Below are 20,464 nucleotides of genomic sequence, written 5' to 3'. Positions count from 1 at the left end.
TTGATATATCCAGGACTGGATTTGATATAAATGGACACATATCATTTTCAGTCTGCTGTTCATTATGCTCTGTGATGTTACATATATTTCTTTGTCCACTTACACAAGTATATCTGTAAGATAAATTTGTAGACGTGGAACGACTTGGTCAAAGAAATCTCTCACATGACCTGAGTTTTGTGCTTTGATTGGAAAGGCCGTTTTCACTCCAATTTTATTAAACGTTCTCCCATATTTTTTTATAGTGCTCTTATAGCTGCATTTTTATGCTTAAACTTTGATTCATGTGGAACTTATTTTGGCATGAACTATGAGTAAGGAATATAGTCCCCCCTCCCCCATTGCTTATGAGATATATTTTTGGTGTGTGTTTGTGTGTTAAGGTTAAGAAATCTGGGTCTAGCTAGTATCTAAATGCAGTGGAGTTAGTGTCAGGCCATGCTGTGGGAAGGCAGGCATTAGACTGCCCAATCCATGTCCAAGGATCAGGCCATGTCCCTGTTTTGATAAATATCAATCCATTCAGGTTGTATAAACTGATCAGTCTGTTTGTGAGCCTGGGCTTCTGCCCACAGTGGCTTTCCAAAGTAGGCAAGCTGAAGAGGCTGCTGGGAATATAGCAATCCAGACTTTTCTAGCCAATGCCAGGGCATGTCTACATTGTATGCCAGGCCAGAGCTGACAGGGGGTCAGTAGCAAAGTTTGCTATTGGGCTACACCTTGTCTGGCAAGATAAATCATCTAAGTGGCTTGGAATCATGGTTCTACTTCTAGGAGAAGTAGAAGGAGGGGTTAATGGAAGGAGGGAGGGATGAGGTAGGGGAGGAAAAGCAAGCAAAAAGTCAAGGTTCATTCTTTTCTGCCTGATGGGAGTAGGGCTATCTCAACTTGCTGGGCAGAGTTTCTTTGTCTGTTTGCCAGTGGGATCTCAAGGGGAGCCCTCCATCAGCCTTGAATGCCATAGGGCTGGTGGAAATAGTGGTGGGCATCTTAGTTCCAGTACATATCTTCTTGCCGTCAGTCTCATACTGGAAATAGAACTGTAGATCTAGCAGAGTTGTTGTCAACCTGGTGCATTTTTACCCGCCAGAGGGCATTTGACAATGTCTGGAGACATTTTTTTATACAGTTGGGAGTTGGGGGTGGGCGAGCAGTGCTAATGGCATCTAGTAGATAAAACCAGGGCTACTGTCAAATATGTTACAAATCGCAAGACGGCCTCCCATCCCATAACAAAGAATTATCTGGTCCAAAATATCAATAGTGTCAAAGTTAAGAAAACCTGTGCTCTAGCACATCAAAGTGGTGTCATTTGATCGGTGTAGTGCTGTAGAAGTTCTCTTAAACCACCATCCACTGAAGAGTTTCTTCCAGGATGTAGAATTCTAGTAGAAGAATATTTCTTTTTTTTTTTTTTAAATTTTTATTGGAGTATAGTTGATTGACAATGTTGTGTTACCTGTTTTACATTTTTTTAAAAATTTATTTATGTATTTATCTATTTATGGCTGTGTTGGGTCTTCGTTTCTGTGCGAGGGCTTTCTCCAGTTGCGGCGAGCGGGGGCCACTCTTCATCGCGGTGCGCGGGCCTCTCATTATCGCGGCCTCTCTTGTTGCGGAGCACAGGCTCCAGACGCGCAGGCTCAGTAGTTGTGGCTCACAGGCCTAGCCGCTCCGCGGCATGTGGGATCTTCCCAGACCAGGGCTCGAACCCATGTCCCCTGCATTGGCAGGCGGATTCCCAACCGCTGCGCCACCAGGGAAGCCCTAGAAGAATATTTCTGATAACTCATTCTCCAGTGGCATGCCCATATTCCTCATTGAGACACAGGAATGTGGCAATATGTGGTCCAAGTTCACAAACATACACTGCAGGTTATCATGGTAATCTTCAGGAAGGATCAAACCTCAAGGAGTTCCAGAGTGGCCAGAGTCCCATGATTGTCTGGTACATAGTAAGTCTCCTCTATAGCACCCCTAAGGATGGTCTCCAAGAAATTCTGATTAATGTGGATAAGGAACAGTAAGCTAGTCTCTAAGGTACCTGTAGGCACATATCTTGACAAACAGAAGGCACCTTTGTGTGAAATACAAAAAAGTAGCCCTTCTTGGTGGATGCAGCTTCAGAGTCCATCACTCCCCTCCTTGGTTGGGTGCTGTTACGCAGGGCACAGCCTGTACAATTGTATGAGGTGACCCTAAAAGTTACAAATGAAATGAACTGATGGAGTTCCCAGTTTTGAGTTCTATAATACTCTTTACCCACCTCACCAGCAGAAGCTAGTTGATTCTGTTCAAAGTTGAGCTTCTCCTCGGCCTTTATTAGGACAACAAGAAACAAGAAACTGTAGCATGAGTAACTTGGTCCTTGAATATCTTCTTTGGATGAAATCCTCTAGGATGGCTGCAAACTTGTATGGCAGCTTTTGTACTTGCGTGCTAAGAAATGGGCCTGATGCCTCATGCGTGAACCTTGTTATATTCTCTCAAGACTAAAGTTCAGATTTCCTCAAATGGCAAGAAGGAGAGAGGTGGCATTTGGGAGGAGCCTACTTTTCCTCAGCACCTGGTTACAAGTTGGGAGGGGAAGGCATAGTAGAGGCTTTCCGCCAGCTCTAGCAACCTGCCTATGGTGGCAAGGCTTATTCTGCCCCTCACCCTGAACTCTCTGTCATTCATGACTTTTCGTAATGCCCTGTAATCAATACTCTGATGGAAGCCTTCTGTTGGAGCAGCTGCCCCAGGCAGGGGAGGGATAGAAGCCTGTCACTTCCTGCCCATCCTTCCATCTCTCTCATTTGTAGAAATCCATTCTTTTCTTTACACAACTGCCTTGCATTCAGTTTTTATATCTGTATCAGTATAGTCTGGTGTTATGCTATGGTAACAAAATACTGAAAATCTGAAAGACTTAAAAGAGCAACAGTTTATTTTTACTTATGCTATATGTTCTTTGTGGATTTGCTGGAACCCTCTTCCTTTTCATTATCAGTTTTATTCCAGAATCCTGGCTGAGGAACAGCCAGTCTTTACAATATTACCAGTCACTGTAGTGGAGAGAAAAAGAATATGGTGAAGCATGTTTCGGCTCTTAAAGCTTCTGCCTGAAAGTGATACTATCTCTTCCACTCTCATTTCTTGGCCCAGAGCAAGTCACATGGCCATCCCTAGTTTTACTCATCTAACCAAGAAGAAAAAGAGCTAGAATATTTATGAATACTTGTAATAACTACCACACGGCTTATTTTTATTGTTGACATTGAAGTACAATAAGCAATAGCCTAGTTAGTTTTCCCCTCATTCCACAATGGATTTGGGCTAACTTAATAGTTAAGTTACTCTATTTCATTTTTATGCTATTTGCATTTTTATTTCCGAAACTAGGAAAGGGAGGAGAAATATGAAAATTTTATAAACCAGTTTTATTACATTCTGAACAACTGTTAAATAATTCAAAGTTTTAATTTTAATATTGTCTTATTTTAATAACTAGTTAAATTCTCTTATTTTAGTAGAAATTCACATAAATAGAAATTGTAATGATTTAAACTGTATTTTTTCATAATGTAGATTTTTTCTGGTTTTAAAAAAATTGTGCTATGATATACATAACATAAAGTTTACCCTCTTAACCATTTTTAAGTGCACAGTTCAGTAGTGTTCACACTGTTATGCAACCATGTAATGTGGATATTTTGACAGAATTTCACTTTTATGGTTTTTAAGAAAAAAATATAGAAATTGGAGTCTCAAGTCTTGGTTTAACTACATGAATTTAGATGTTACTTCACTGCTTTGTGTGTTGGTTTTGGTAGAAACTGTGCATTTGACAAGTAAAATTCTATCTGGCAGTTGCCTTATCAAAATATGTTCCATTTAGCTTCTATGGGTTTTTTTTTCCCTTTAAAGGAAGTTTAATTGGAGGAAGTTGTGGGTTTATAAGCAGCTACAACTGTCAGCTAGTCTTTCTTCATCACCTTGAATTAGCATGACCAATATTCTTATCCATGTTAAATTTTTGCATAACAGTTTTTAAATGAGAATAAACTATATATCTGGGCTTTCATGTTTAGGACTTACTATTCCCTAAGTGAAATTTCAGAGGATAGAATCTTTTCTCCATAAATATATTAGACACCTGAATTGCTGAGTCTGTATATTGAAACCAATACATTTCTTTTAAAGGTATGTTTTCTTTTATTCTAACACTCTGATTTCCAGTTTATTTACTCTGATTTAAGCTTTTTCATTTGATGATAGATACATCTATTGTTTTAGGGAATAAAATAAGCATGCATGCATTCTAAACTAATGGTTAGGAAAATACAGTATTATATGGATTAATAATCCATTAATAATCAAAATTTCATCTTAACAATTATCAATGGAGCATCAATGTCCAAAGTCCTCTAAAGAGGGAAAAAAAAAAAACTGAAAAAAGGAGTAATCCATTCAGATAACAACGCAGCAGTTGGGAGAGCTGGTGCCTATAAGGTACTTCAGGAACTGACTGCTGCTGTAGCATCAGATTTTCTTAGTAGCATAAATAAAGTAATGTAGAAACAAAAACTAATTTGTCCCATTATATTCTTATTATGATACTACCTAAATACTGTGTTTTGCATATTTATGAGGCTTACAATTTGCTTAGTCTGCACAAGAACAGGGCATAGCTGTAAAAGAGAATTTAGCTAGATATCGACCCTCAAAAAGTCTACACAGTATGGAGATTCCTTAAAAAACTAAAAATAGAACTACCATATGACCCAGCAATCCCACTACTGGGCATATACCCTGAGAAAACCATAATTCAAAAAGAGTCATGCACCACAATATTCATTGCAGCTCTATTTACAATAGTCAGGACATGGAAGCAACCTAAGTGTCCATCATCGTATGAATGGATAAAGAAGATGTGGCACATATATACAATGGAATATTACTCAGCCATAAAAAGAAACGAAATTGAGTTATTTGTAGTGAGGTGGATGGACCTAGAGTCTGTCATACAGAGTGAAGTAAGTCAGAAAGAGAAAAACAAATACAGTATGCTAACACATATATATGGAATCTAAGGAAAAAAAAAAAAGTTCATGAAGAACCTAGGGGCAAGACGGGAATAAAGACACAAACCTACTAGTGAATGGACTTGAGGATATAGGGAGGGGGAAGGGTAAGATGTGACAAAGTGAGAGAGTGGCATGGACATATATACACTACCAAACGTAAAATAGATAGCTAGTGGGAAGCAACCGCATAGCACAGGGAGATCAGCTCGGTGCTCTGTGACCACCTAGAGGGGTGGGATAGGGAGTGTGGGAGGGAGGGAGACGCAAGAGGGAAAAGATATGGGAACATATGTATATGTATAACTGATTCACTTTGTTATAAAGCAGAAACTAACACACCATTGTAAAGCAATTATACTCCAATAAAGATGTTAAAAAAAAAAAAGTCTACACAGGTCTTCCAAAGATTTTAAATTAACGTATTTAACAAGAAAAAAATCATAATCTTGGAACAGATTCTACACCTGGAATTACAGTTTTTGTGGTAATGGCAAAATATTTTTCTTTGAAAGCAGGTTAATGAAAAGTATACAAGCATTAGAAATGAGAACGATTTGGTGAGAGGAAATTCAGGACTGGAACAAAGGAATGGAATGATATCCAGGCTTGTTAGGAAGGCAGGCAGAGGGGTCTACTACTCCAGACTAATTCTAATCCACAAGAAGAGTTGCTTGTTGATATGGAAATGATGAGTCACCTTGGGAATTTTAAGTGTAGAGAACCACATACTGAGACAAAATTTAGAAAGGAAACAAACATTCTCAGGGTTCAGAAAAAAAAAATGTTTTGATTTGATGACCTTGAGACTGTGAAAGTCAGGAAATGTTGGATAACTTCCTAGAGTAAATTAATAACTAAGAAATCCTGACAAGGGAATTAGAGACAGTCAAAGAGACTGGCCTAGTTGCACAAGGGCTTTATAATGTACTCAGGTATAAAAAGATATGGAAGGAGGAGATACCAGTAACAAATACCTAAAGATGTAGAAATCACTTCGGAATTGGGCAGTGAGTAGAGGAAACATGATAGAGAAGCCTAAATTGTTTTGACAGGCTGTTTGCAGGACTCTGGACTTGGCGACTGCTGCCAGAGAGAGCTCAGAAGGAAGAGAGGAACATGATTTTGGAAATTGGAGGAAGTTCCTTGTTATATAGTGGCAAGGAAGATTAAAAGAAGTGTCTCTCACACAATGTGTAAGTGTTAACTTGTATATTTAGCTGAGGAGATTTCCAAGGAAAGGCTTGGAGGTGTGATCTGACTTTTTCTTGCTGCTTTATAGTAAAATGCAAGAGGAGAGAAATAAATTGATGGAAGAATCGTTAAATGAACCAGGACTTGATGATTTGGGAAATTCTTACCCTGATCTATATGGCAAAAGGGAGATTGCTTCTGAAAGTGTGGCATAGGGAAAAACATGAGGGTGTGGCTGAACAACTTTTCACTAAAAATCTCCTATAGACCAAAAGGTCAAAGTATTTAATCACATAAAGGGCTCTTTTAAGAGATTGAGAATGCCCTACAGATCTTCTCAACCAAATAGCCTGTAGGAAGTTTGAGTATCATCCCTCAGGCCTGTCAGCAGCAGGCTAGATAGAGAAGGTGTTATCTCCAAAAGATTTGTGGGTGTGACTTTTGCTAATGCAGAAGACCCAGTGAAATGTGTTCAAGACCCACAAGTTTCTTGAGAAAGTTGTACAGCAGAAACATTGCCAGCTGGGACTTAAAGAAACAGAGTACAATGTGAAAGGAGGCTGCATCCGGAATCAGGCCCATAAAAGTACTCAGCTGTAAACAGTTGCTGTCTTTCATGAAAAAGGATGATTAGGAGGGCAGAAATGAGAGCCACAGAGGCTTATTCCAGGCCTTGAAGCTAATTAAGGCAAATCCAACATTTGCCCACCTGGATTTCAAAACTGTTATGGAGTCCTTTTTACCTTCCACTTTTTTTCATTTTGAACAGGAATTACTACAATTGTTATCCTACGCCTGTCCAACCATTGAATGCTTGGAGTGTTGGGGGCAGATAATCTCTCTTCAGTTTCATAGGTCCACGGATGGAGTGGAATTTTGCCCAAGATCTATCTATACTGAATGGTAACACTCAGGACCCTCATCTGCAACAAATTTAGATGATGAGATTTGGAATTTTTGAGCTGATATTTTCAGATTTGGGACTTGAATTAATGTTGTGATTGGTTGAGACTTCGGGAATATTGAGATGGGTGAATGGAGGGATTGAATCTTTGGAGGGTAAAGGGAAGACTATTAGAGGCAGAATCCTAAGATGGTCCCCAAGATTCCTACCCCCTGGTAACCACATATCTTCTCCTAAGTATTCAATTCTAATCAAGGTACTGCTGTGGAGGGATTTTGCAGATGTAATTGAGATCCCAAATCAGTTGACCTTCACAGAGGGAATGTATCTAATTGGTTTTAGACTTGGATTATCTGACTTAAAATGGCAGCAAGTACATGGAATTGCCCTGCTTGGTTTGGCTTATCTGGAATTCAGTTTGGTTTAAGTGTCTCCCAAAGTATCAATATATGGGTAACTTGGGTAAGATATGGGCACTCTAATGAACATCTAACTAATATTAGGAAGAAGTGGACTGAAGAGTGCATGGTAGGTAGATAAACAACCAATGCCCACTGTACTTTTCACTGCCTTCAAAGTGAAGTTGAAACTTAAATATTTAGCATTCCCTAAAAGATCTTGCAAGATCTGTGACTCTTCTTTTTAATCACCATAATTTTATTTCACTATATTTCTCCCTCTTTTTTTTTTTAAACATCTTTATTGAAGTATAATTGCTTTACAATGGTGTGTTAGTTTCTGCTTTATAACAAAGTGAATCAGTTATACATATACATATGTTCCCATATCTCTTCCCTCTTGCATCTCCCACCCTCCCCATCCCGCCCCTCTAGGTGGTCACAAAGCACCGAGCTGATCTCCCTGTGCTATGCGGCTGCTTCCCACTAGCTATCTATTTTACGTTTGGTAGTGTATATATGTCAATGTCACTCTCTCACCCTGTCACATCTCACCCCTCCCCCTCCCCATATCCTCAAGTCCATTCTCTAGTAGGTCTGTGTCTTTATTCCCGTCTTGCCACTAGGTTCTTCATGGTCTTTTTTTTTTTTTTTTTTCCTTAGATTCCATATATATGTGTTAGCATACTGTATTTGTTTTTCTCTTTCTGACTTACTTCACTCTGTATGACAGACTCTAGGTCCATCCACCTCACTACAAATAACTCAATTTCGTTTCTTTTTATGGCTGAGTAATATTCCATTGTATATATGTGCCACATCTTCTTTATCCATTCATCCGATGATGGACACTTAGGTTGCTTCCATGTCCTGGCTATTGTAAATAGAGCTGCAATGAACATTTTGGTACATGACTCTTTTTGAACTATGGTTTTCTCAGGGTATATGCCCAGTAGTGTATTTCTCCCTCTCTTTATGATTATAATCCAGCCCTGACTTTTCAGTTTTTTAATGAACTATCCTCTCTCCTGCTTATTTGTATGAGCTGATCTCCCTGCTCAAAAGACACTTAGGATTCTCTTTCCATGGCTAGCTAATGCCTGTTCATCTTTAAAGTCTTGTCATTTCCTTTATAGGTTTTTCTGTAAGTTCCCGAGACTAGGTTTTGTATTACCCCATAGTATGGTGTTCTTTCCCTAAAATAGCACATACCATTCTTACTCTTATTGCCTTGGTTTCTTGATTATCTTCTCGATTAGTAAATAAATTGTAAGTATTTTCCTTATTTTATTCTTGGCAGCAGTCTCAATGCCTGACATCTAGTAAATGCTCAAAAAAAAATGTTTGATTGGTACCACATTGCCATTGCAGAAACAGAGGGGAATCTCTTTTTTCTAGAAGGCATGATCCTCCACAGACTGTGTTAATTACCTGGGAGATGGGTTCTAAGAGGGAGAGTCTTCAAACAGAAAAAACAACAAGAGTGTTTGCTCCAAGCTAACTTTATATATAATCTTTATTCCTCTCACTAATCCAAAACTGGCTAGGTTGTTTGATTACCCTTGGAGTGCTATTTGGTCTTTGGCTCATAGCAGAGCTTTTAAATTTTTTCTTTTTTTGTAAAAAGAGTGAGATGGGAGAATAGAGCTTTGGGCAGTGTATTTCTTTTTCCGAAACCAGCATGCCTGTGAGGTACAGCAGACTTGCATCTGTAATAATTTGGCAGGGATTTTCAAAATGAAAGTGAAAATTTTATTTTTCATTTTCCTGCCTTACCGTATTAGCAAGAATTTCCAGAACAGTGTTCAATGATATTGTTGATAGCAAGTATCTTTTTCTTTGTAATAATTTTAATAATACTGCTTCTAGGGTTTTACTGTTAAGCATAATATAGGATGTAGATTTAAGATAGAATTTTTCCCCCTACGAGTTGGTGGTCAATTATGGAAGTTAAATTTTAATTGAATGCTTTTATAACATCTTTTTAGATTATCATGTGATTTTTCACTTCCCTTTTCCATATTGATTTAATCTATGACATTAATAGATTTCCTAACACTAAGCATTCTTGTATGCCTGTGAAATTTTTTGAATAAAGTTGAAAATTATTTTACATTGTTAAATATGATTGTCAGTATATTCTTCAGGGTTTTTACTTCTGTTCGTGAGATTGACAATAACAGGAAAAAGTTATATTCCAATTTTGGTATCAGGGCATCCTTCCCTCATATTAAAGAATTGAGTAACCTTTCTGTCTGTCTTTCTTTCCTCCCTCCCTTCCTTCCTGTTCTAGGTCAGAGAAATTAATAGAGGGATTATCTATTTTCTGAATATTTTCAGAGTATGCTTAAACTTTTTAGGGCTAGAAATTTTTTTGTACATACTTTAAATATGTTCAGTTTCATTTATGGTTATTGATCCTTTTTGTTTTCCTCTTTCTTGAATAAATTTCATGATTCAGAGTATGATGAATTTCATGAAGATGAGAAGGCTTGTATCCCACTGTATTCTTGTGTACTTAAATTTACTTTTGTATTTTCTATATTCCCTTTCTCACTTTGTGTAAACATATTTCTAACGTGATTTATCAGAAGTTGTTCTATTTCACTGTCTTCCAAATGAAGTAGTTTGTGGATTTATTAAGTTTATTCTTACCTCTTATTGATATCTAATTTGTTGATTTTTATCTATCCTTCTCTTTAGTCTAACTTAAAGTTAAAATTTATTTATTGTAATTTGCTTAAAAATAAAAATACTTTAGGGCAATGGGGTGAATATGATAGAGACAGTGATAAGATAAAGGCAGAGGATGGAGATTTCAGCCCAAGAATTGTAAGGATCTTTTGGGTGGAGAAGACAAGAGAAAACAGAACAATGGGGAGAGAAGTAGTGATCAGAGGCATAAGTGAAGAAAGTTTTGTGGAGCTAAAATATCTTTAGGTTGAAAGGTCTAACTTCGGACATAACCAATAGAATTAGAAATACCTTTTTGAGCTATATTCTAACATTGTCAGCTATGGAAGAACTCAAAAAATATAACATTTATCTGACACTAAGCCCCCCGCAATACTCATTCTTTCAGACTTTGTTAGGAAGCTGTAAAGTTAGATGTGTCTTAGAAGTGTAAGAGTAACTGCTAAGATAGAAAATATATAATATTAAAACCATTAGAGAAGGAAATGAAGAACATAAATAAGGGTCAGGAAAAGAGATAAAATGATAGAAAGAAAAAGGATGTTTAAATAAGGTTAAAAACTTAGTTCAACTATATCAATAATGAAAATCATTGTAAATATACTAAAATCATCTACTGAGATTTTGAGATTGGATTAAAAAACAACAAAATACATCTATTAAACTGTTTATAAAAGAGAAACATAAAGCATAATTATACAAAGTTTGAAAGTAAATGGAAGGAAAAGGGAAAAAAAGCACAGATCATGCAACAAAGGTTACAGTGTTCCTAGAAATAACACTAGCAAAAATGTATACGATCTGTGTGGAGAAAATACTAAAACTTTATTGAAGGAATAAAAGCAGATTTAAACAAATGGAGAGCTTCAAAGGAAGGAATACTCAAGTTTTAAAATGTCACTCCTCTCCAAATCTATAAATTCAGTAGTATTTTAATCTAAATTTTAACACCATTGTTCATTGGACTTAAGCTGATCTAAAATTCATTTGGAAATAAGCTGATCTAAAATTCATTTGGAAGAAAGAAAGGCTCAGAGCAACCAGGACAGTTTTGAAAAAGAAAGATGATGGGGCTTATTTTATTAAATATCAAAAATTATTATAAAGGTATAGAAATTAAAATGGTACAGTAATTAAAGAGAAAGAGAAATGAATGAAAACACAGTAAATGGACTCCAGAAACATGTATATGCAGAGAGAGAGATCACACACACTTGATATATGACAGAGGTGGCATTACAAACAAAAAAGGATGCAATAAACAAAAGATGCTGTGACAACTCTTATCTAAATAGGGAAAAGTGGTCCCTACCTCATAAGTAAAATAAATTGCAAGCCAGTTAAAAACTTAAATGCGAAATGAACACAGAAAAATTAAAACTTGAAAGAAAGTGACACAAGGAATATCTGTAAGACCTGAGCAAGGTGTGCTTAACTAGCATACAAAAAAACCCACATGCTAAAAAGGAAAGGATTAAAAGTTCTGTACAACAAACACACTTACCATAAAGTTAAAAGACAAACCCCATCCACCAGGTGCTGATGCATAAGAACACAAGATTCAGAATAATTTGTACAGTACTCTTTTTAAAAACAATGACTCCCTCCCCACCCCAAATTCATGTTGTCTTATGTGTATTTAATGAACACGGAGAAAAAATATGGAAGAATATGTTGTTCCAGGCTGTAAATATGACTTATGGAAAGAGTCAATTTTAAAGGAGACAAACATAATAAAAACTAATAAAAAATGACTGAGATAGTAAGTTTGTGTAAATATACAAATAAGGTAATATTTATGTGTGTGTGTATATATATACACAGAGAGAGAGAAACTTCTTTAATAATCAAGCCATAGACTGGAAGATATATAGAGTATACCTGTCCAAACAGTAAAGAGCAATCTAATATAGAAATGGAAAAAAAGTACAGTTAACAGTTGCTGATGAGTACCAGATTGCTTTTGTTTATCATAGCATCTGTTATATAAAAATACTCTCATCTTCATTCCTCAAGATAACATCATTAAAAACAGAACTTTAAGAAACCCCCCATACAACAAGGAACAGTTTGTTTTTTTTCCAGATGTTATTTATTATTTCTGTAGTTGACATATACTGTTTTCCTATTTGATATTTACTGTTTTACTTACTGATACTCAGTTTTTTTGATAGCCATTGATGATGTTGCAGTAAGGTCTCATTTCACAAGGAAGGTTAATACCATGATTTATTTGGCATATTTCCAAAAGTTCTTAAATGTTTTGTAAAAATTGGGATGTAATTGATAAAGCATATAGTAAATCAATACAAATGTAAAATGACCTTCGAAAATCTCTGAAGCTTATTTTTTGAAATATTTATGACATTGTACTGCTGTGTTATAGATGTGATGAAGATTTTTCTAAAGTAGCTGTGACAGTTTATCAGAAAAGATATGTGGGACTACAAATAAAAAGGAAATCCTTTGAACAGATTTATAAATTGCTGTCAGCTGACTGCTGTTTTAATATATTTCCATGTTCATTAATGCAAACTTAAATTTTCATCTAATAACAGTATAAGGTACAATTAATGTAAGAAAAGTATCTAGTATTTGCTTTTTTATTTTCTTTTGCATTAATTCACTTGATAAACGTTGATTAAGATTCTGGTTCATGCAAATACTGTCATCAATTCCGGAAAGACATGGAAGTTATAATTGTCTCCGGGAGATGAAATGACTAATTACAATGCAATGGAAAACGTGATATAATATAAATGTAGTGAAATTTTCTTAAGAAATTTTAAAGATTAACCAGAAAAAGGACATGTCACCATGTTTGGGGAATTTTAGATAAAGCATTACAAAGGAGCCCATATGAACAGATTTATAGAGTTAGTAGCAATTTCCTACACTGACGAAGGGGAAAGTGAATTTCCATTATGTTCAGATGTACTAAGTCATAAAGCAGTCTCACTCTTGTTAGACATTGTTAGGTGTCTAACAATGATAGGATAATTTTGGAAGCAAGGACAAGGTCTACTTCTTGAAAAGCGTTTTATGCAATTATAAGAAAGCTATTCTTAACCTTTTTCCAACTTTAAATCATTAAATGAATAACATTGTCTGAACAAGATACATTGTAAGTGGGTATTTTTTTGGTTACTATAAACTACCATAGATAAGTAGCAGATAAGGTACATTTCTTTGCTGTATTAGTCAGGGTTCAATGCAGGAACAGAAAGCACTGTAGATATTTTTAGCATAAAGGGATTTAATTCAAGGATATAGCTGTTTATAAAATGTTTGGAAGTGTGCTAGAACTACTGAGTTTTAGAACTTAATATTCCTGCCATACAACTGCGTCTCACCATGTGCATCTAAGGAGTAGATCTGGGAATGCTGTATCTGGTCCCCACTCCTATCTCTTAGTGCCTCTTACCTCTCAGGTTTTCATGAACATTCTTGTCAGCAGAAACATCAGCAGGAAGATGGTCTCTGCCTCACTTCTGCTTATAAATCTTAAGCACATTCAGTTAGTAGAAACTTAATCTCATCTAGAATTCCAGTTGTAAGAGTGTCTGGTAAATGCAGGTTTTAGCTTTCTAGCATCTGCAGTACAAGAAGGCATGTAGGAGGATATGGGAGAGGCTGCTGAATATCAGTTGACCAAATCCAGCACACTTTACATCTATAACCCCCTCTCTCAGACATTTATACCACAGTGTGTCACTAAATATTGCTTCAGAAGCATTATGGTAGAAGGTAGGAAGCCATTAGAGTTTCAGGTAAGATAATGGTGTGTGTGACCTCTCTTGGCTTTGAAAGATAACTCTTAGGGCAGCTTGGAATTGATTTAACAGTCAGTGATAATGGTTTAAATTAGGGCCAGGCCATGAGGATAGAGAAAGGAATAAGTCAAGAATATCTGATTGGACATAGAGAATGGACTTGAGGACAAGGGGAGGGGGGAAGGGTAAGCTGGGACGAAATGAGAGTGTAGCAATGACGTATATACACTACCAAATGTAAAACAGATAGCTAGTGGGCAACAGCTGCATTGCACAGGGAGATCAGCCCGGTGCTTTGTGACCACTTAGAGGGGTGGGATAGGGAGTGTGGGAGGGAGACGCAAGAGGGATGGGATATGGAGATATATGTATACATATAGCTGATTCACTTTTTTGTACAGCAGAAACTAACAGAACATTGTAAAGCAATTATACTCCAATAAAGATGTTTAAAAAATAAAAAGAATATCTGATTGTTAATTAACGTAATAAATCCTCACAAATTTTTATAGTTCATTTGTCCATTTAACAAATATTTATTGAGTACTCATTAGGTGCAAGATAGTGTGATTTTGCTGAGACTATAAAAGTGATGACATATTTCCTGTCATGTCGGGCTGATCAAATGGTGGTATAGGCATGTAGAAGAGCTTATTGGTTCATATTTCTTTCTATGGATTAAACTGTAAAGTGTAATCATCTGTGTATTATGCCCTTGCTTATGGGTGATTAATTTCAACATAGGAGGCTGTGCATGTTCTTTTGCTAAAGAAAATTGGTAATAGTAAATCTTCCTAATATGGAGCTTGTTGACTACATAGTATTTGAAAAACTGCTGCTAAGGATAGTGAATAGGATATACGTATCACCCCCTAAAACTTAGCATGTTATACTTTTTTTTTAAGTCCTTCAAGCAAGTATAAAAATTATTGTGTTCCCAGTAACGCTTTGAGTAGGATAAGTATATCTGTGTCTAAGTCCAGTATAGGGATTCAGAATGCAGCTCCATTTAGTGACACACTGAGGGAATGCAACTTTATCATCTGTGTATTTCTGATATATTGGTTTCAATCACCCCCTTTTTTTGGCTTAACTTGTTCATTTTAAAGTACCTTATCAGTCTCAATTTAATATGCCATTCTTTCCTTTGATTTATTTATTTATTTATTTATTTATTTATTTATTTATTTATGGCTGTGTTGGGTCTTCGTTTCTGTGCAAGGGCTTTCTCTAATTGCGGCAAGTGGGGGCCACTCTTCATCGCGGTGCGCGGGCCTCTCACTATCGCGGCCTCTCTTGTTGCGGAGCACAGGCTCCAGACGCGCAGGCTCAGCAACTGTGGCTCACGGGCCCAGTCGCTCCGCGGCATGTGGGATCCCCCCAGACCAGGGCCCGAACCCGTGTCCCCTGCATTGGCAGGCAGACCCTCAACCACTGCGCCACCAGGGAAGCCCTAATATGCCATTCTTATAATATATAACCTTATTAGTGTTCACTGAGTTTTAATGTTTTCCATGTGATCTCAACTATATGTATTATAAATTATTTTGGGTATAACCTTTTGCCTTAATAATGTCAGCACATAAGCTTAAATTAACTTGGTCTCCTGGTATCAGTAAAAACTGAAGTCACTGTCATTTATTATGATCTTTATCACATTAAAATAAAAATTAATCTTTATAATAAAAGTGCGTGAAAAACAATAGTCATGAATTTGGTTTTTTGTTTGTTTTTGTTTTTTTAAAATTTATTTATTTATATATTTATTTTTGGCTGCGTTGGGTCTTCGTTGCTGCACACAGGCTTTCTCTAGTTGTGGTGAGCAGGGGCTACTCTTCATTGCGGTGTGTGGGCTTCTTACTGCGGTAGCTTCTCTTGTTGCGGAGCATGGGCTCTAGGCACACGGGCTTCAGTAGTTGCGGCTCACGGGCTTAGTCGCTCCGCGGCATGTGGGATCTCCCCAGACCAGGGATCGAACCTGTGTCCCCTGCATTGGCAGGCGGATTCTTAACCACTGCGCCACCAGGGAAGTCCATGAATTTGTTTTTAATCTAAGGCAATATTTTAGCTTCATGATACTTGCATCCCTAAAAAGTTTTCCTGCGGTCTTTTTAACCTAATTCTAGAACTATAAGAATTTGTTTTCCTGTATATTTTTATAGCTTGTCTTCATTTTCAACTAAAAATTTTAGTTGAGTGGATTATATTATGTAATAGATCAATTATCTATTGCTGCATATCAAAACATCCCAAAATTTAAGAGACTAAAATAGCAGTTATTTTGTTTGCTTACAATTCTGTGGATCAGCAACTTGAGTTGGGCTCAGCAGGAATGGTCTTCCCCTGTAGTCGCCTATGTACCGTGCTCATCTGGTTGCTCAGGTGGCTTGGATGATCTAGCTTGCCTTACTCACATGTCTGGTGGTTTTTGCCATGTATGGGCTGGGCCAGTGTCTCCAAAATGTTATTCTGGGCTTCATCACATGGCATCTGGGTTCCAAAAGTGTAAGGAAGAGAGAATCCCCAATGTGCAAGTGAGTGCTTTTCAGATTTCTGGTTGTGGCACAACAGCTAATGTTCCATTGCCCAATGCAAGTCACATGGTCAGTCTTAGCCTAAGTGGAGGGGAGGACTATACAAGGGAGAGGATACAGGGAGGGAGATGAGATCTTTTGGGGCCATCACTGTAGTATTTTGCCATATGTGATATTTGGTTCACTGTTGAAACTTTCTATTTATTTTCAGTATTTTTCACATCTTTTGATCTGAACTCCTTATGAAATGGCTATTCAGTGCCATTTGTTTCATGACTACTTTTACTGAAAAATATTAGATTTCTATCATGGATCACTTTCTTAGGTTCATTAAATAACAACAAATCTCTCTCTATATATGTATATGTATATGTGTACATATCAGACATGTACATAATATATGTATATAGTTTTTAATATGTGTATATAGTTTTAAGTATGCTAATATATGTTATTCCTTTTAAATAATCAATTAATATAATAGTTTCATCAATTTAATTATTACATAAAAGCTTACTTAGTTATATATTCTTTTAATTTTCAACAGAGGAGGCTAAGATTCTTATTTTGTAAACAAGGAAATAAGGTCATGTTTATCTAACAAATTGAAAGGACACTCTTAATTATAATAAGTAAAGTCTAGTTTGTGTTAACCACCAGTTTTATGTTTTGGTAACTGACTGATTAAATTGCCCCAAATTTAGAATCTTGCAGTTCTTGGTAGGGCATGTTGATTGACTTGCTTTCTTTAGTAATATGTTTTGGGGGACCACATTTTTTATTGGACTTTCCCTAAATCACTGGCATGGTATTATTTTATTTGATTGCAACATGGAATTTTATTTTTCTCACTATTCCTAATCCAACCTGTTCATTACCCATTAAAATTTGCTAGTTAATAAATTATCAAGTTAATTGTGATAAAAAACTATTTGACTTTCCCCCTTCTCAGTTGACTCAAATAATGATGGTAATAATGGAACAGAGTAATTTTTAAATTTGGTGGCGCATTGTACAAATATACTCCTATGATTCGTATTTTTTTTTTTGAAGTGTACAAGACTCATTCTAGGGACAGTATTAAAGTCTTCGTGTCAGATCTGTAAGTAAACAGTTTAAGTTCCTCCTTAAAATGTTAAATATCAAATAGGATAAAGATTAAAACATAAAGTTGCTTAAAATTTCCCAGCAATGTAAGTTGGTTTTATAGTTGACTGGGGGAAAAAAATCTTACTATGGCAGCTTATATTGAAAAAGTGAGCCTAGGGAAAAGTTCTGGATTTTTTTCTGAACAGTAAAGAATTTATTCTTCATTTCTTTAAATATTTGAGAAACAGCTGCAGTATGGTATTGCTGTGCTAGGAACAGAAAATATTGTATGATATATCCAAAACGTCTGCCCTTAAGGAGATAAGTTCAAACTTTGTAAACACATTATTTAAATAATTTTGTTAGTATTAAAATCAAAGATGGATCATGTAATTGTATTAAGCCAGTAACTACTGTTTTTTGAAGAATAATGGGAAATTGCAAAATAGCAGAACAGATCAGGAAGTTGGATATTTCTGATTTTTTTAAATCAAACTCATTATTTTGACTTATTTATTTTGAAATTATTTTTGAATTTTCAGAATATTTGAGCTATATTTATGTTTTAGTTTAAGGCACATTTCAAATGAAATATTTGGGTTTTGTTTGTTTGTTTGTTTTAATATTTATTTATTTATTTATTTGGTTGCTCTGGGTCTTAGTTGTGTCAAGTAGGCTCCTTAGTTGCGGCTTGCCAGCTCCTTAGTTGTGGCATTCGAACTCTTAGTTGCGGCATGCGTATGGGATCTAGTTCCCTGACCAGGGATCGAACCCGTGTCCCTTGCATTGGAAGGCGGATTCTTAACCACTGGCCCACCAGGGAAGTACCAGAAATAGTTGTTTTTATGATATTTATTGCATTGTTCATTTTGTATCTGGCATGCTATTATTGTACCTTATTTTCTTCATGTCATTAAAATTTCCCTTATAACTTCTAATTGGTAGAGTATCACTTAGTTTTTTATAATAATTAGCTAACATTTATTGAGCACTTACCTGTGTCAGGCCCCATTTTAAGCATCTACCATGCTTGTCTTATTTGATCCTCAGGTGAACAGTGAGGTAGATGTGCTTTACCACTTAGAAACTGAGGCTCTGAGAGACTGAATGGTTTACTGAAGGCCACATGCTAGTGAGTGACAGAGCTCAAATTAAATCCAGGCAGTTTAACTCCAGAGCTTGTGCCTACGTATTAATCAGAGTCACAGTCTTATTTTTCATAATTCCTAAAGCCACAAATCTCTGAAAACAAAAAATTTTAAAATAGCTTAATTTAGGTATAATTGACATATAATAAACTGCACATATTTAAAGTAATAAGCCATTTGATAAGTTTTGACACATATATACACTCATGAAACTGTCACCACAATCAAGATAATGAACCTACCCATCACCCCAAAATGTTTCCTTGTGGTAATCCCTCCCCTCTTCTGTTACTGGCCTCTACCCTCACAATCCAGGCAACCATTGATTTGCTTTCTGTTACAATAGCTTAGTTTGCATTTTCTATTGCATATAAATTGTATGTGAAACGATAAAACATGTCTTTTTTGTCTGGCTTTTGCTCATCTTAAGGATTTTGAGATTCATTGGTGTTGCATGTATGCATGTTGTATGTTGTATGCATGTTCTTGTTTACTACTGAATAATATTCTAAGTATATAACACAACTTTTTCATCCATTTACCTGGTGAAGGACATTTGGGTTATTTCCAGTTTGGGTCTGTTGCAAAGCTGCTGTGAACATTTGTGTACAGGTCTTGTGTAGACATATGCTTTCCTTCTTTTGGGTAAATACCTAGGAATGGGATGGGTGGATCATATGGTAGGTGTAACTTTTTAAGAAACCTCCAGTGACTATAGGTAATAACACTGTGTTATGTATTTGAACTTTGCTAAGAGAGTAGATCTTAAATGTCCTCTTCACAGGAAGAAAAAAATTCTTACTATACCTGTGGCTATGGATGTTGACTTGACTTATTGTGGTGATCATTATGTAATACATACATATATTGAATTATGTTGTACGACTGAAACTAAAGTTATAGGACAATTATATCTCAAGTAAAAGAAACTGCCAAAAATTATACCTCAGAAATAATCAGTGTGTTTACAAGGTGCTACCACCATATCAGGTAATATATAAATACTTATTATGTACCTTTGTAAAATGTGGAAAATTCTGAATTCTGAAACCTATGTGGCCCTAAAGTTTTCATAAAGGTACTGTGGACTTACTGCCTTGTGAAGTAATAAGGTACTATAAGATGTTTTTTTGATTCAGTAGTCATTTCTTTGCTTTGTTAAATTTACATAAATCCTTTGGAAAGATGACATGCTATCATATAAAACACTCAACAAAAAATATAGATGATGAACCTTAAGTAATTATCTAAATGAACACTAGCTCTAGGAAATAGTGTGACCATGAGTTGCATGTATTTATTTGAAGTGTTTTCATCTTGAAAATTCTCTGTAATGAAATTATGTTAATGGGAATAGCAAATGTTCTGTATGCTGTATCTTGCCTAATGACTACTGTCAGTTTGAGAGTTCAGCAGTGATTATCATCACTGTGTATTACTGAAAGGGCTATTCCATTAAAATTTTAAATAGTATATTTTGAGAGACACAACAGGTAGTCTGAAAAAAATGAGCATTATATGGTTTCATAACATACTATCTTTATTTATTTGTTTTTACTAAAAATAAGTTCTACAAAAAGGACAAGGTATTTTCCATTCTTAACCTTGTTATCAACTGAGCTTATATAGAAAATGTTAGAAATTGTTGGAATGATTATAAAGTT

General features: G+C 35.9%; 1 protein-coding gene across 9 annotated transcripts in view; it reads left to right on the top strand.

Annotated features, from left to right (window-relative positions):
- Positions 1-20,464, top strand: part of STXBP5 (syntaxin binding protein 5) — a 167,836-nt gene that overhangs the window by 30,354 nt on the left and 117,018 nt on the right. The window lies entirely within an intron of this gene.

Source organism: Balaenoptera borealis, assembly GCF_965194805.1.
Source record: "Balaenoptera borealis genome assembly, chromosome: 9".
Lineage (NCBI taxonomy): Eukaryota > Metazoa > Chordata > Mammalia > Artiodactyla > Balaenopteridae > Balaenoptera > Balaenoptera borealis.
The sequence above is the reverse complement of the archived record's forward strand: the minus strand, read 5'-3'. Positions and strand labels throughout refer to the sequence as shown.